The sequence below is a fragment of the Leptonychotes weddellii genome, chromosome 12, assembly GCF_054177405.1.
Source record: "Leptonychotes weddellii isolate Sample4059 chromosome 12, ASM5417740v2, whole genome shotgun sequence".
Taxonomy (NCBI): Eukaryota; Metazoa; Chordata; class Mammalia; order Carnivora; family Phocidae; genus Leptonychotes; species Leptonychotes weddellii.
In genome coordinates this window covers 9,266,259-9,284,754 of record NC_138380.1, presented here as the reverse complement: position 1 = coordinate 9,284,754, position 18,496 = coordinate 9,266,259, and the positions used below count along the sequence as shown (strand labels likewise).

The 18,496-nt window shown below is 36.4% G+C and overlaps 1 long non-coding RNA gene across 2 annotated transcripts in view; it reads right to left on the bottom strand.

Annotated features, from left to right (window-relative positions):
• LOC145716450 (uncharacterized) overlaps positions 1-18,496 on the bottom strand; it is a 182,647-nt gene that overhangs the window by 88,124 nt on the left and 76,027 nt on the right. For both annotated transcript variants that reach the window (XR_014139088.1, XR_014139089.1), the window contains exon 2: positions 14,829-14,928. This is a non-coding gene — a long non-coding RNA (uncharacterized LOC145716450). The remainder of the gene's footprint in view (positions 1-14,828; positions 14,929-18,496) is intronic.

Genomic DNA, 18,496 nt, shown 5'->3' with positions numbered 1-18,496 from the left:
TTATTTATTTATTTTTTATTCTTATGTTAATCCCCATACATTACATCATTAGTTCTAGATGAAGTGTTCCATGATTCATTGTTCGTGCACAACACCCAGTGCTCCATGCAGAACGTGCCCTCCTCAATACCCACCACCAGGCCAACCCATCCTCCCACCCCCCTCCCCTCTAGAACCCTCAGTTTGTTTTTCAGAGTCCGAGAATTCAACATCTTTTCAGTTCAAGTTCTATTTTTGAGGATGGCTACATTCATGTCCTTTCTATTTTTATAATTACTCTAAATTTTTCTGGAGCTGTTTTCAGACACCATAACCCCAAAGCCTCAAATAATACATACTATGATTAAAGACCTGGCCTGGAAACAGAAGGCAGTGAAGGCTGGGAGATGGGCAAGATTCCTTGATGCTAGCTGATTCTGAGCAATGGGTAATGCTTATCAGTTGGACAGATTGGGAGGTTGAGAAGAGAATTCTAAAGACAACTGGATAGAAATGCAAAGACCCAGAGTTTGATGTAAGGATTATTTAGTGACTGAACTCTTCTCTCTGCTAATCCTTAACATCCTCAACCTGAATTATTATGTTCCCGGGTATGTAGACAGGGCATTGAACAAATGGCTTTAAAAGAAAAAAAGCTCCAGTCATTCATTACATGGAAGTGCTGGCCTGAACCTGAATGATGGGTTCTGGTAAGGCACAAAATCCAGGAAAAAAATGACCACAGTGAGTTGAAAGGTGAGTGTATTTTATATCTACAGGAGGGGAAAACAACCCCACACAGGTGTGTTACATTCATGTCCTCTGTCGAGCTAATCAAGCTTTGACCTATGTTTCCCTTCAGTACCTGTGAAAACCACGTGTTTTAAAATGAAATAATTTTCAATTTTCCCCACCACTGTCCTCACGGTTGGAGCCCGAAATTCTTCTACGGAGGCCATTTGCTTTAAAGAGTGAGCAGAGTGACTTTTGTGAAATGGGTCCTCTGCTGTATCCCTGCTTGACTTCTCATCTCTTATCATCTGTTGAGCTACTGTTCCCAGATGAGAAGGAGTCATGACAACCCTTCAACAGTGAGCAATAATCTAGATCCCAGAATGGCCAAGACATTGTCCTTCCACTGGTTCCCAGATTTTCCTTGATCAATACCCGACTCAATTACTAAATGGAAGAATAGAATTGATCTTTCTGGAGCCCATAAGATTTTTTTTTTTAAGAGCCAGAGTTGAGATATATAGAAACAGCCAGAGAAGAACAGCAAGATTCTGGTTTCTAAGATGTTTTAATATATTTCTCAGAGTATTATGTGTCAAGACAAGGTTTACTTTCACTTCTCTTCTGCCCCATATTCAGTCCTGAAGTGAGAAGCACCTTGGAATAAATAGGCAACACTTTTTAGTAGAGTAAAGGTAGCTGATTTATGCTGTGAAAGGCCGTCAATAACAATTTAATGTCTTACAGATGTTCTAGTCGTAAGAATCAGAATATCTCATTCTATCCAGTGATTCATTGAATGGATTCAGCAGCAGAGCCCCTTATATAATTCCTTCAAATGCAGCCTTGAGTCCTGGGGTCAAGGGGAAATAGTAGAAAAGACTCAAGGAACATGAAAGAAGGAGGGAAGAGAAATGACTGGAGTGAGGTAAGTGACATGTAGGCATCAGAGTGGCATTTGCATGGGCTGAGGAAGATACCTGCACATTCTCATCACTCTGTGCCAAAGGTGTTTGTTCTGGTAATGAGTCACACTGCAGGTCCTCCCAGACATTAGCAACTGAAAAGAGAATAGACCTCTCTTCTTCCATTATACAATCTCCTTCCTGTCTGTCTTTAATCTTGCGTTTAACCCTGCCCTGTAGGAATGTTCATGCTCTGATAGAGTAATGGCAACTAAATAGGTAGTACCAACTGACATAAGTTTAATTTAAATTGAATTTGCTATTAAGAGTGCCCATGAGAGTATCTTGGTTTTATTGCCATTTTAAAACTATGCAGCTGCAACCTGTAAAATGTTTACCAATGTGATAATAATTCATTTTAATTTGCATTTCTTTAATGTCATGGGTTTTAACATCTTTTCAAATGCTTACAGGCCATTTCTGTTTTTCTTTGTGTTTGCCTCTTATAGTTACCTTTTCATATTCTTTACAAGATTTTCCATTGCATTTTTTTTCCTTATTGGTTTGTAAGAGCTTTTTATGTGTTAAGAAATGTATTTTTATCTGTCATTTTTGTTATAAATACTTTTTTTCTTTTGGGTTGCTTTTTTCTTTTGACTTATTATGAATATACACCCTGGAATAAATCTAGTAAGATTAATATAAGAAGAGGGTAAGCTGGCTGAATAAAAAATAACCTTACAAAATTCAATAGGTTTTTTTTTTTTAAAGATTTTTTTTTTATTTATTCATTTGAGACAGAGATACAGAGAGAGAGAGAGAGAGAGAGCACACGAGCAGGGAGAGAGGCAGAGGGAGAGGGAGAAGCAGGCTCCCCGCTGAGCAGGGAGCCCGATGCGGGGCTCGATCCCAGGACCGTGGGATCATGACCTGAGCCGAAGGCAGACGCTTAACCATCTGAGCCACCCAGGTGCCCCCAAAATTAAATAGGTTTTATCTGTACTGGAAATAATTTGTTTGTATTGAAAATGAATAAAAAAATCATACAATAACAAAACTGTAAAATACTTTGGAATAAACTTAGAAAGACTGCTTAGTATCTCTATACAAAAATCTATACATTGTATTAAGAAATATAAAAGGATCTGAACAATGTTCAACTCATACCATGTGCTAGGATATAAAAAATTAATTTTCTATCCCCAAATATATGCATTTAACAAAGTGCCACTTCACATGTTTTTATTTTTGAGACAGAATACCAAATCTAAAATTAAAATGGACAAATAAATATGGGAGAATAGCTCCCAAAGTTATGAAGCAATCAAAGAGTGAAAGAATTCTTGGCTTGTCAGATACTGAAACTATCTATACCATCAGGATAATAAAGATGTATGATAACAGCAAGGGAATAGCTAAATAGATCAACTGGAAAAACAATGCCCAGAAATATATCTAGTACATACAGACATGTAATATGTGACAAATGTGTTACTTTAATTCAGTTATTGAAGAGGGTGACTTATTTCAAAAGGGGTGGTAGCAAAGATGGCTATCCATGCGGAAGAATACAAGCATGGACTCCTACCTCACGCTATGGAGAAAAAGAAATGGAGCATGGATAATAATGTTTAAACAAAACAAAAAGTCTGGAAGAAAACACAGAAAGACATTTAGAAATGATTAGAATGATTAAAATTTGTGTAAACCCAAAGAAAGTATAAGTTAAGTTAAAAGCAATAGGGTAGCGGAAACATTTACAGTATTTATGTCAGATTAAGATTAATATGCAGAATTTTTTAAAAAAGATTTATTAATGTACTGAAAGAGCGGGGTAGGGGCAGAGGGAGAGGGAGAGAATCCTCAAGCAGATTCCCTGCTGAGTGCACAGCCCGACACAGGGCTCGATCCCAGGACCCCAGGATCATGACCTGAGCCGAAATCAAGAGTCAGATGCTCAACCGACTGAGCCACCTGGGTGCCCCAATATGTAGAATTTATAAGGAATTCCTATGTACTGGTAAGAAAAAGAGAAATAAGTAATAGAAAAGAGGCAAAGTATATAACTAGGCAACTCAACCAAGAGGAAATCCAAATGCCAGTAAATTACTGAAAAGATGCTTACCCTCCATTTCAACAGGAAAATGTACATTAAAAAACAGATTCCACTTTCTGCCCATTAGATTGTCAAAAAATAGAAAGTGATAAAAATTCATGCTGTCAAAAAGGTGGGCAACAGGCACTCCTCTGTCACTGGTAGTTGGAGGTTGTCAGGTAATAACAATCAAAATTAGAAATTAAAAAATATATGTACCCGGGCGCCTGGGTGGCTCAGTCGGTTAAGCGTCTGCCTTCGGCTCAGGTCATGATCCCAGGGTCCTGGGATCGAGTCCCACATCGGGCTCCCTGCTCTGCGGGGAGCCTGCTTCTCCCTCTCCCACTCCCCCTGCTTGTGTTCCCTCTCTTGCTGTATCTCTCTCTGTTAAATAAATAAATAAAATCTTAAAAAAAATATATATATGTACCCTTTGATATAGCAATTCCATTTTTGGTAGTCATTTCTTATAGAAATAAGGACATTGACTGTAAATGCTAATTAGTAGATAATTCCAATTTTATTCTGTAAAGGGATATAAGAATATTACCCTACAATAAAATTTATTGAATTATTGTTGTGGTGACAAAAGCCCAGAAACATTAATATTCATTCAGTTCGAAATGGTTAAAAAATTGCTCAGCAGGTTTGAAAATCAACTGGAATAAACCAGGTTTTTTGGGGGGGCGGGGAGTTCTTTTTTTTTTTTTTTTTTGCTTGTTTGTTTTTTTAGAGCAGAAGACCATTCTAACTGATCAACAGCCAGAAAAAACAATTTTTTTCCAGGTTTATTGAGATATAATTGTCATATACCAATTGTTACATATTTTGAGTGTTATTGGTAATTCTATGGGATATCACTTAGTTATGAGTTTATGCTATATTTATTGACCTGAAGGGATGCCCATAACATGTTTCTGAGTGGGAAAAGTAATACAGAAATGAATATCTTATGATCTGATTATGGTTAAAACAGAAGATAAAAAGAAAACTAGATATAGTTAGAGATGGGACCCAGGAAAAGACAGGGTGAGGAAAGGAAAAATGCTTTAGCCAAATGGGAAAAAAATGGCACAATGTTAAGAAGAGGAAATTCTACCTATGGTCTTACTTCTTATGTGCCTATGGGCAAGAGTAGAAGGTATAAAATGAGTACATGGAGAAAGAACACTAGCATGGTTAAAGCTCTGAGCTCTCTTACACACTGAAAGCTCCAGCTTAACTTGATTTTACCAAACATTCTTCAAAATTGTTTCACTATACCTTCTTTTTAAAAAAAAATCAACTAACATTTAATATCCAATTGAAGGGCATGGTGTAAAAATGCTCCCAAGAGTGGTGATTATGTGATAATAGTTGTATATAGAGAGTATGCCCACATTCCAAGGAGAAATCCCCTAATAGGCATTTGTTAGTATTTCTTAGCTTATAAACTTGCATTTACCTTTTGGCCTCATAGTGACTCCCAACACTAAAACAGGTCACACAACTGTTGTTTCCAGCAATGGCAGTGTAGACTTGGGGTAAAGAGCAAAGCTTGAGTTACATAACCTCCTCTGAGGTTTAGTTTCTTCATCTGTACCATGGGAATGATAATCTCTCGGTTTTGTTGTAAGGACTCAATAATGTAACACATGTAATTCTCCTGACATAGAGGAAGTGGTAGTAAGTAACAGCAATTACTACTGAGACCCGTGTTTCCTCTGTCTCCCTAGTTGTATTTTCAACAACTTCTTGGATTAGGATTCAGGGGGAGCCACCAACAGTTCTCCCCTCAGCTATGCTCTCCATGACACCAGTTTTATTGGCCAGATATTACACAAAAGAGAGTACACTGAATAGCTGGGTTGGAAATCTCACTGTGATGGGATCATTAACAGTATTTATTTTATTGATCACCCTGTGGCAGAGACTGCAGTTTAATCCCTGATATCTGTTATCCCCTTCTCCTTAGTAAATAATTCCAGTTTTATTCTGGGTGGCTGTGTACCCAGCTCAATGACCATACTGCCCTATTTCTCCTGCAGCATGGGAGCTTCGTAACTATGTGGAACTGTTGGGACTTCCTTGAGGCCACCTAAAGAGAATTGGCTCATCTGGGAGAAACATCTATTTGTTTTCCCCTCCTTATCACATAACAGAAATGCTTATGCAAACACTGGAACTCCAACATTATTATACGATGAGATAATCTTATAAATAAAAGCCACCTGCTAGAAAAGTGTAACATGTTCATAAACCCTGCACCCTTTATTACAATGGAGCTGCCATACCAGCTCTGTTACGCCTGTCTCTGGATGTCTTTTACACAAAGGAGAAATAATCTGTAGTATCTAGACTGTTCTTATCTTGGGGTTCTTGTTATATGCAACCATACCTAATGTAACTGATAGATTACCACTTATAGAAGTCCTGAAGTTTAAAGGCTTGTCAGGAATGAGGAAGAGGTTTAAAAAATGGTATTTAAATTTGTTAAATATTTTCTAAGAGTTACATAAAATTAAAAATTACGATATCAACCACAATAATTCATAGCACAATTTTGCTAAAATCATTGGATATGCCAGAGCAGGGTCTGGATCAATTTTGTCACAAAATGTTCTAGAAATGTACAATTCAGGTCAAGGCTTTCAAGCCAACTGCAAAGGTAACACAGCAGAGATCAGTGAACAGGCAACCAACCACCCAGACTTCAAGGGCTGATGCCGTAATGTTTCCTGAAGCTCCAGGAACTCAGGGCTCAGGAGGGAAAGTAAGTGAAAAGGATACAAGTAAGAGAGTGAGAGCTTGTGGGGGTGCATCAGCTTAAACCTAAGATCAGACTGATTTACTTCCAACAGCACCCAGGACAGCGACAAGGAATACATGGAAACCTGGATCCTAGAAAGCAATAAAGTAACTTTTATTAAGCTAATTGGTTACCATTACCCATCAGAATCTCTGGTAAGAGGTTAAGAACACAGATCCCTGGGCTCCAAGCCAGATCTATTTAATCAGAATCTCTGAAAATAGAGTCTATGAATTTTAAAGTTTTCCAGAAGACTCTGCTGTACAATCAGGCAGAGAATCATTTAGTTAATGCAGTTTGTCCCTGATACTTTAATTCTCTTGTTTAAGTCTACAAAAACCACATGAGGCTGACTCGTTTTCTCCATTTTGGAGATTAAAAAAACAGAGCCTAAAGGAATTATGTAACATTTCTAATAATCCAGAAAAAAATTGCATTGTTTATGGGTTTGTTTGCAAGAGCCTTTTGCAAGGAGAGCAAGTTATACAGAGGTTATTTACCTGGGCTTTTATCAATTTATTAGGTTTTTAGGGGTGAGAGAATTCTGGGTCTGTTGGGCTAATTCAAGGGTAAAAATGCAATTTTACCAACTTTAGCATTTTTTCAATGGTTTTCGGGTTCTGATGAGGGCTACGATGAGAGAGTAGGAAACAACAAAATGTATAGAAGGAGGCTTCATTGTCATTTCATATTTGTTACTGGGGATTACAAAGCAAAGAAATCTTAGTTTAACAGAGAGATTGCACTTTGTCTTATGACTTGCAATTATAAGAAGGAAGAGACACACGTACAAACGTGCACAAGAAAATAAGGCCAATATTATTAAACATCTAAATGGGCCTATGAGAATTACACTTACAAATATATATATGGATACTTGTAACTAAGAATGAACAGTAATGAAAAAGAGTTCAGCCAGACAGGTACAGTTCTCATCAACTTCACTGAGGCAGTTATAAAACAGTTTTCCATTTCCTTTGAAGGGGTGTAATGCCCAAGTGTGTCAGTTATGTTCATCAGAGAGATCTGCTCTGACACATGTCAGTAATAAAATCTCTCTTGAGCTGAGGACTAATATTTCAATTGCCTTAAAGTCTCAACTCCTACTGAGTTATATTTTAACAATTTTCATAAAGTCTCTTTAGTAATCTACTGATACATATGTACTTTGATCACCATGGAGAAAAGGCTATGAGTGAAGCTATAGTTCTGTCTTTGCTATTCCTGAGGGCCTGGAATGACTGTCACCATTCAGTGTGAACCTGAACACAAGAACGTACTCTTCCCAAATATGAGTCATTTCATTTGCAAGGTCAAACATGAGATCAAAGATAAACCGATACTTGGTATTTTTTTAAATCAACATTGACCAGTAAAAAACTTTAGGGCATTATGGACTAAGAGGGGGGGGAAATCTATTGAGATTGAAGTTTCTATAAAGAGAAATTCATATATGCAGAATTCTCCTAATACATACAGTAAGCACGGAGAGCAGGAGGGTGTAGAACTAGAAACTGATATAAACTCAAGAAACAAAACACATTCATGTAAACATATGTTTATGCAGCAAAACAAACTAGAAACCACTTAAAGATATAACACATTTTAAAAATGAAACTTTTTTATTATATAATTAATTCCTTATCTTCTTTTATTTCTGGACATATGCGTTTCTATTTACTACTATAGTTTTAGAGAAAGTGGCCTCTGGTATATTAATTGACTATAGGTTTTTTCTTTGGTTATGACTCTTGAATTATTACTTTCTGTTCATAATGCCAGTTTCTTAACTTGTTCTCTTTATTTCATGCACTATTCTTCAAGTCAGAATCTTCAAAGAAAACTTCACACAAATCAAAATGTATTTTCTAACTTCGCTGGCCAAATTAAAACATCAACATGATTTTACATCTAATGTTAGATGAGATTATTTTGCATAGTTTTCAGAGGGGCTATATGGTATTTGGTTAATATCAGAAGTCACTGAAAGTTTTACTGCAATGAAAATCAATGGGGAGAGTCTTGTGTTTTTCCAACTTTACTGGGATATAATTGATATATACCATTGTGTAAGTTTAAGATGCATGACATGCCAATTTGATAGATGCATGTATTGCAAAATGATTGCCACTATAAGATTAGTTAACATATTCATCATCTCACAAATGATCTTCTTTTGGTAGTGAGAATATTTAAGATCTATTTTCTTAATAAATTCCAAGGATACAATACAGTGTTGTTAACTATAGTCATCATTCTGTATATTAGATCCCCAGAACTTATTCATCTTAGAACTGGAAGTTTATAACCTTTGACCAACAACCCATTCTCCCTGCCCCCCAGCCCATGGCCAACACCAGTCTACTTTCGGTTTCTATGAGTTTGGCTTTTTAAGATCCTGCATGTAAAGGAGATCATACGATATTTGTCTTTTCTTTGTCTGACTTATTTCACTTAGCGTAACACCCTCAAGATTCATCCATATTGTTGCAAATGGCAAGATTTCCTTCCTACTTTTGGCTGAATAATATGGCTGATATACCTCTATATCTATATATCTATATATAAAATCACATTGTCCTTATTTCTTTATCTATTCATTGTTAACGTACGCTTAGGTTCCCATATCTTGGCTATTGTGAATAATATGGCAATGAACATGGGTGCAGACATCTCTTAGAGACCATGATTTCATTGTCTTTGGATATGTACCCAGTGGGATTGCTGAATCACATGGCAGTTCCATTTTTAACTTTTTGAAGAACTCAATACTGGTTTTCTCAGAGGCTACATCGATTTGCCTTCCCACCAACACGCACAAGGGTTCCACATCCTCACCAGTGCTTGTTTTCCTTGCCTTTTGATAACAGCCATTCTAATAGGTATGAGGTGTTATCTCATTGGGATTGTAATTTGCATATTTCTGATGTTCAGTGATGCTGAGCTCCTTTTGATGTACATGTTAGCCATTTTTGTGTCTTCTTTGGATAAATATCTATTCAGGCCCTTTGCCTGTTTTTTAATGGTTTTTCTGCTATTGAGTTGATGAGTTCTTCCATATTTGGGATATTAATCCCTTATCAGATATATGGTTTGCAAATATTTTCTCCATTCTGTAGGTTGCCTTTTTGTTTTGCTTGTATTGCTGTACAGAAGCCTTTTAGTTTGATGTTGTCCCACTTGGTGATTTTTCCTTTTGCTGCTTTTGCTTTTGTTTTCATATTCAAAAAATCATTGCCAAGACCTAAGTTGAGGAGCTTTACCCTATGTTTTCTTCTAGAGTCTTATAGTTTCAGGCCTTATATTTAAGTATTTGATTGACTACAACTTAATGTTTCTGACCGATGTTAAGATAGGGGTCCAATTTCATTCTTTTGTATATAGATATCCTGTTTTCCCAACACCATTTATCAAAGAGACTACCCTTTCCCCATTGAGTATTCTTGGCTTCCTAGTCAAATATTAGTTGACTGTATATGTGTGGGTTTATTTCTGGGCTCTCAATTCTGTTCCACTGGTTCATGTTTGCCAGTATCTCTTTTCACCTGTGTCTGTTTTTATGCCAGTATCATACTATTTTGATTATAATAGTTTTGTAATATAATTTGAAATCAGGAAGTGTGATGCCTCCAGGTTTGTTCTTTCTCAAGACTGCTTCGGCTATTCAGGGACTTTGTGGTTACATACAATTTTTAGGAATGTCTATTTCTGTGAAATATGTCACTGAAATTTTGATAGAGATTCCATTGATTCATTGATAGTTTTGGGTAGTATGGATGTTTAAAAATTTTACTTCTGATCTGTAGATGTGGAGTATCTTTCCATTTATTTGTGTCTTCTTTGATTTCTTTCATCAGTGTCTTATGTTTTCAGTGTACAGATCTTTACCTCCTTGGTTAAATTTATTCCCAAGTATTTTACTCCTTATGATGTTATTATAAATGGGATTATTTTTTCTATTTCTTTTTCACATAGTTTATTGTGAGTGTAAAAAATGCAGCTTATTGTTGCATGTTGATTTTGTATTCTTCAACTTTACTGAATCCATTAGTTTCAACAGCTTTTTTTGTGGAATCTTTAGGATTTTCTACATATTAGATCACATCATCTGCAAATAGAATTTTCCTTCTTTAGACATTCCTAAAAAGTGTATGCAACCACAAAGTCCCTTTCTAATTTGGATGGCTTTTATTTTGTTTTCTTGCCTAATTACTTTGGCTAGGACATCTAGTACTATGTTAAATAATAATGGTGAGAGTGGGCATCCTTGTCTTGTTCCTGATCTTAGAGGAAAAGCTTTCAACTTTTTACTCCTGAGTGTGATATTAGCTGTGGGTCTGTCATATGTGGACTTTACTACATTGAGACACATTCCCTCTATATCCACTTTGTTGAGAGCTTTTATCACAAATGGGTGTTGACTTCTGTCAAATGCTTTTTCTGCATCTATTGAGGTGAACATAGGATTTTTATCCTTCATTTTGTTAACGTGGTAGATCACACTGATTGATTTGTGGATGTTGAACCACCCTTGCATCCCTGCAATAAATCCCACTTGATTATGGTGTATAATCCTTTTATTGTACTAGTAAATTTAGTCTAATATTTTGTTGAGGATTTTTGCATCTGTCTTTATTAGGAATATAGGCCTGTATTTTTCTTGTAGTGTCCTTGTCTGGTTTTGGTATCAGGCTAAGCCTGGCCTCATAAAATGGGTTTGGCAGTATTCTTTCCTCTTCTGTTTTTTGGAAGAGTTTGAGAAGGAACAGCATTAGTTCTTTAATGTTTGGTAGAACTCACCAGTGGAGCTTTCTGGTCCTAGATTTTACTGTCTTAGGAGGATTTTGATTACTGATTCAATCTCTTTATGAGTAATTGGTCTGTTCAGATTTTCTACTTTTCCTGATTGAGTCTTGGTAGGTTGATGTTTCTAGAAATTTGTCTATTCATTTTAGGTTGCCTAGTTTGTTGATGTAAAAACGTTCATAGTAGTCTCTTAGAATCTTTTACATTTGTGTAGTATCAGCTGTAATATCTCCTCTTTCATTTCTAATTTTGAGTCCCCTCTTTTTTTCTTGGCTAATCTAGCTGAAGGTTTGTCTATTTTGTTTATGTTTCCAAAAAAAACAGTTTCTCACTTCAATGATCTTTCCTATTGTTTTTCTGGTCTCCACCTCATTTACTTCTGTTCTGATCTTTGTTATTTCTTCCCTTCTAACTTTAAGCTTAGTTTGTTCTTTTTCTAGTTCCTTGGGGTGTGACTTTAGGTGGTCTGAGATCACTTTTTTTTCCTTAATGTAAGCATTTATTGATATAAAATTCCCTACTAGAATTGCTTTTGCTGCATCCCTATAAGTTTTGGTTTGTGGCTTCCATTTTATCTGTATTTGTACCTTATGCTTTATCCCCATTTTAAGGTTTTATCCTGATATAGGACATACCCAACATTCAGGATGAAAGGCTCCTTTCTTTCTTCCTGTGGAATAGAAACTTAACCTTACATCATATTGTGAGTTCTTTATTTACCAGTTTAATCTGCAATTAATTCCCTAATCTTTTATTCTTGGTGTATAAAAACCCAGCTATGTGTATCCCAGAAAAATATTTTCTTTCACTGAAGTCTGGCTTTCTAGACTATTCTCTCTCTCTGAAATTAAAAGAACCCAACTAAAACTTTGTGTTGTAATTTAAGACATACAGTGGTTTCTGCCCTCCTCTTTTCTCATATTAGCCTCATATCCTGGTTTGAATAATGAAGTGGCCATATGGGGAAGAAAACATTCCAGTTATGGAGAACAGAAAACATATCATGTTGTAATTCTAAACACTAGTCTGTTGTTAAAGTATGTGTTATCTATATCCAATTACATATTTCTGAATTGATAAAACATTTTTGATCTATTTCACTGTTTACATTTAGCTTTGCAAGTAATGTGATATATTTCCAAAATAGCGTATCACCAAAATTTTCCAGGTTATTAAATATGTATCATCAGTTTTGTTTATGGCACAGAATTCTACTCCATGGATAAATGATTATTTAATTCATCTCCTATTTGTAGCTCTTTAGGTTTTATTTAACTTTTCATTATATATGTAATTTTTATATTATAAACAATGATAGAACTCTTCCAGTTTGCTTGATTTCCCACTTGACAGTTGAACACTATGTTCTTTATAAATATATATATTTTTTTTTGAGGGGGGAGGGGCAGAAGGAGAGGGGGAGAGAGAATCCCAAGCAGGCTCCATGCCCAGCATGGAGCCCGATGCAGGGCTCCATCTCATGACCCTGAGATCATGACCTGAGCCAAAATCAAGCATCGGATGTTTAACTAAGCCACCAGGTGCCCCAACCCACTTTTATATTTTTAAAAAGTTAAGCATCACTTAGTACATATTAGGACCTCAACTTATATATATTTAATGAATGAATGAGTTCATTATTTTCACATACCTGATAAACTCTGTTGAGCATATTTAACTGAATGTTTAGTGAGATAGAGATAGAGATCGATCTACTGAGAGATATAGAGAGGGAAAGAAATTATTCGCTATGATACACTGATTTGAATATGAAGAGCGTAAAAATAACAAAAATCTGTTCATGGTACAATTAAGTATGAGAATATTTTTTGGTTATACATGCACATAAAACCTCTTGAAAATGGAAGTACTTGAGCAATTTAGCAAATACACATGTGATTTCCTGTGTATGTCTATATTGAAAGTGGAAGTAAGTAGGAGAGTACCAGGTTAATCTCAAGAACAGGATGATTTACCATGGCTTGCAAAAGCAAACTCAAGAATATGCATTTTACATTGGCATAGTTTATGTTCACCTAGATACAACTTTAAGGCCTTGGTAATACCCCCCCTCATAGAAATATCCCTCCAAGAGCTTATCACTGATGCCCGGCATTCTACTGCTGTCAGATAATCCCTTTAGGTTACTAAAATTACTTTTGAAATGTGTATCCTCTTGAGAAATTATCTTAATAACTGCAAGACATTTCAAATGAGAGACATAAGGATGACAGCTATGGAGAATACAGGAGAGAAGAAGAAAAGTCATTTGTGTCTGAGAACGAGGAATCAATGGCATTACTATCTGCCACCAGATTCCATACATCAGAAAGGACCATGGATCTATGTGCTACTTCAATAAGTGCGACCCTTGGTGCTCACCTCTAGTACTAACTATTCACCGATTACAAAAGAGAAGCACGTGCTGATCTCTCACAAATCCCTCGCTCCACTTCCAACCTCTTTCACAAACTGTACGTGCCTTTCGACAGTCTTCAGGACACCTCTACTGGGATGAGGTACAGAGAGGTCAAACTCAAGCTTCCTTCTACAAACTTTGCATTTCAAATGTCTATTACAATATATTACAAGGCTTTTTAACATAATACTCGCTTAATAAATATTTATTGAATGAATGAATACAGAACTTGTGTTTAAATTAACCTGCTTGTACCAGAGGTTATTACTGGATGACATGTGAGCCTGCTAAGCTATCAACTGCCAAATCCAGAGAAGATTTTAGTGATCCTCTAATTCAGCCCCCTCCTTTCATGAATTTGTGAAGAAACTGTGTCCTTGGAGGCAAGCAAATTTCATCGGGTGGCAGAGACGGGACTAGAACTTGGATCTTTTGACTCTAAATCACAAGTACTTTCAAGTCTTAATTCTACATAGTCATTTGGATCATTCATTGCCTAATTACTTTCTGGTTTAATCCTTCCTTCATACCCAAAAGCATTATTTAGCTTCACAGGTAATTTATATCAATATCAACTTATTAATCCCTTTGCTGATTTTAGATTCAATTTATGTAATGAAGTCTTATTTTTTTACATTATTTCCCTTTTCAGAAAAAGCACAACAAAAATTATTCAAAATGTCCCTTAGTTAACATGACACAATTTTTGAGTCTACCCAGAAAATATGCTCAATTTAAAAGGTACTGATTTCATCTCAATGCACAGAAGTCCTTGTCACTTTTTAAAATATCTTGTGCAGTGGGAATCACTTTTTGAAAAGGTCAAAAATCTTTAGGGTTTAGTGAATCAATACCATCTATTCAGGGATGAACTAGTGCTTCCTTATTCATGACAGAAGATGGACACATTTATAAAAGCAATATAAGATGTCTCTAAGAGAGTGGTGACGCATTTTAATTTCATGTAGAACTGGATACAAACTTGCTACACTTGAACAGATAAAGAGATAAAATGTTAGCCTAAGGATTTTGGAGAACAGGAAGCTTGAGGCCAATAGCAAGAGAGGGATAAGTGTTATAAAAGAAAGCTGATTAAAAACTCACTTCATAATCTGTGACCACTTCTTCTCTTGAAGCAATCAAAAGTTCCAAGCATATGCTGGTGCAGTGCTCTGTGAACACTAAGGTGAGCCATCGCTGAATTCTGAAAAATATATTGATGAAATACATAAGTGGAAGTATAAATGATTTAAGACTAATTCCCGTCTAACTCTCTGAATGACTCTAAGAAAGTTTAACTTCTAGCAGTTTGTGTCAAGAGGCTATGTTTATTTTTTATTAAAAATAAAGCACAAAATTTAATAAACAACATGTCAGAAGTAAAATGTTTGCTTTTACTTTGTAGTCTATTGTACACATTGACTGTTATTTTAAAACTCTTAAAAAAAAAAAAAAAACCCCACCTTCCTTTTAATCCTTCCAATGGTTATGAATGACAGCAGTATTTTCCTCAGAGTTAAATTCATGCTTCCATATCTCATCCCAAACCTTCATCCCACTAGACAGGTAGGAAATAGAACAATACTCAAGAGGTCAATGTCAAAATTTAGGGGTAATTATTCCTTTATTGTTTACAATTTGGGGTGCATGGCCTCCTCAAATCACATAATGTTTTCTGAATGTCAACGCTGTGCACAAGAATTATACTTTGATTGAAGGACACAGGCTGCCTCCTTTCGGGAAAGAATGGAACTGCATCTGTACCACACAAACAGTAAATTAGAATTATAGGCTAACATTGAACTCAATGAATTTTATTGTAATTATTTTAATGCTCAAATTCCCCCCCAGCTTTTAGAATCATAGAGTTCATGGGCTGATAAGACCTCTGTGGTTTGCTCCCTTTCTATAATTTTCCAGCTCAGTCATCCAACTTCTGCTTGGACTTCGGCTTCAGTGATGGGTGCCGGCGATTTTCCAAACAGGCCCTTCCCTCTTCAGACGATCTGCATTTTAGAACTTTCTGCTTTTATTTTTAAAAATCACTGACCAATGATGTCTAGTTGGTATTGTTTAATTTCTGAGACACATCAGAGGTCCTTTTTCTCCTCTGAGACTGAACTGAGATACAACAAAAAGAAAAACTTGGGACTTCCTGGAGGATAGGATATATAGTCAGTGTTACAAAGTATAAATAATGCTCAATGAACCTAACAAATCTGACCAAACATAACTTCTTTCCCCCCAAAATACACAGGCAGTCTGGACATGAGAACACAATTTACAGATAAATATCTGCTCTAGTCAATCCATGGACATACCGAAGAGACCAATGAGCCCTTGATGTTTCCTGAGGGCTCTCAGTCTCTCCTCCTGAAACAGTAACCTCCACTCTTCACTGCCTACTGGCTGAGCTATTTAGATGCCGACAGGCAGCCCCATGGAGCTCTCTCATTTCAACCTATGCAATCTCCTTGCTTGAGTCTTCTTTTCCTAGGTACAGCCATTTCTTTGTTCTTGAGCAGAAAGAATGGAATAAAGCATGTACACATATGACCGAACATCACGCTACTTTTAGGATTAACCTCCTCTTCAGGTTTACTGTCTCCTTCATGTTGCCCATTCTATTTGTCCCCTTCTCCATTCTGGGATAGTAGAGAAGAAGTTCATAGCTTTGGCCCAGCAGGAGTGGGACTGGCAGGCAGGGAACAGGTGATTAGCAAGTAGGGGCAGGACTGCAAAGCCACAGGGTTCCAGAGGCTCAGGAGGAACCTTCAGGGAACAAGAGGGGAACAGAGGTTGTGGGAGCTGCAGAGAGAATTGGGTAGGAGGCTTCTGCAGTGGTGGTCCCCTAAGAGGGGCTCAGGTTCCCATGGAAAGGTCATACCATGTGGAGGCTGTAAGGTGATGACAAGGAAGGACTCTGTATGAGTGTTTCTAGAATAGCAAGGCTGATATCCTCACACCCACATGGAGACTCCAAGCTGCAGCCAGAGACCCAAAGGAGAGTGTCCCTCCTACACCCTCAGATGTTGTGCTCACTCTCAAAGAGAAATACTCCAAAGGCTAACAATAACAATATCACAGAGCAGACACTGAAGGGTGCATTTTGAGCTGAGAGCCACTGATTTGATGACTGGCAAGGAAGATGAGATGCAAAGGGTTCAAGCTGACCTTCTGGCCCTGCAGTGCGACCTTCATGGAATCAGGACTTCCTGCTGGAAGCCTTACATCCCGCTGACATTAGGAGGTCAGCATGAGGCCAGAATTGGACAAAGTGGGAGCAAGATTGTAAGAAATTTGAGAGTTAGAGAACATAATATGAGAAAATATGAGATGTTTTCCTTTGTTGTTTGACTACATCTTCCTGAAAGAACTGTGCATTTATTTGATTTTTGGAATAACATCAACAAATCTTTAACGATAGAGGATAGGACCAAGACAGTTCTGGTTGTAATACATCCAATTCTAGGTTTAAATCTGACTGTAGATTAATCTGTGAATCAACTATACGTAACAGTGTTACTATGAGAACATAAGTTTTAAGTTTAAAAATCATCAATTTGTGAATATAGTCAGTTTTTAGGCTGGGGAATGCCTTTTGTTATCAGTTAAATATATGGCTGATATGGTTCAAGTTCAAATCAAAGCTACCAGAATACATTAACTATGCAGTAAATACCAAGTTGTTATTCATTAAAAATTTGATTTGGGGGAATATCACGCATTGTTTTCCAACATAATTGAAATGATTGATAGGGGCACCATTAAAACTTCAGAATGACTTTTCTTCATGGAGTAAAGGTTCTAAACTTCTCCATAAAATGTTGTTATTCTGAGCACCTGCTGCCACCTTTTTAACAGTCTCTAGCCCAAAACAATAAAAGAAAACAATCTTCCAAGAAGTAATAAAACTATATAACAATTAATAAAGTAAAAAAAGCAAAATTCTAAGGTGCCATATTACTGAATACAGATATTCAAGTTTAAAGCATTAAAAAACCCATGCAAATAATTTCAATAGGAAGAAAAAGAAGCCAAAAAGAGGCACAAAGTCAGAAATTAAGACTCAAGCTAACTTCCAAATTCAATATAGAGATTATGGTACATGGATTCTCAAACTGTATAAATGAATTGCACTATAGTGCTGAGGAACACGATGTAGTGAGATAAAACTCATTTGTTCCTACCTGGAATCTGGAAGTTTTATTGCCTCACTTCATTTGTAAACACAATAGAACACAGGGTGCCCACAACTGATGGTGCATTTCAAAGCAGTTTCTAATGTCTAAATTTCAGGTATTTAAGTTTTAGTTATTAAAAGAAATTGATTTCTTTATTCTTTTTATTTATTTAAAAATTTTAAAAAGATTTGTTTATTTTAGAGAGAGAGAGTACATGAGTGGGGGGAGGGGCAGAGGGAGAGGGAGAGAGAGAGAGAGAGAAGCAGACTCCACTGAGCACAGAGCCCGACGTGGGGCTTGATCTCATGACCCTAAGATCATGAACTGAGGCGGAATCAAGATTTGGATGCTTAATTGCCCAAGCCACCCAGGTGCCCTTTATTCTTTATAAATTTTTCTTTTTTAAAAGTTTTTAATAAAAATTTATTTTGAAATTATTTTATATTCACAGGAAATTGGAAAGATAGTACAGAGTGTTTCTGGTACCTTTCACCCAGTTTCCGCCAATGATTCTCTCTCACATAGTTATAGTACAATATCAAAACCAGCACATCCAAATTGGTACACCATGTGTGTATAGTTTTGTAT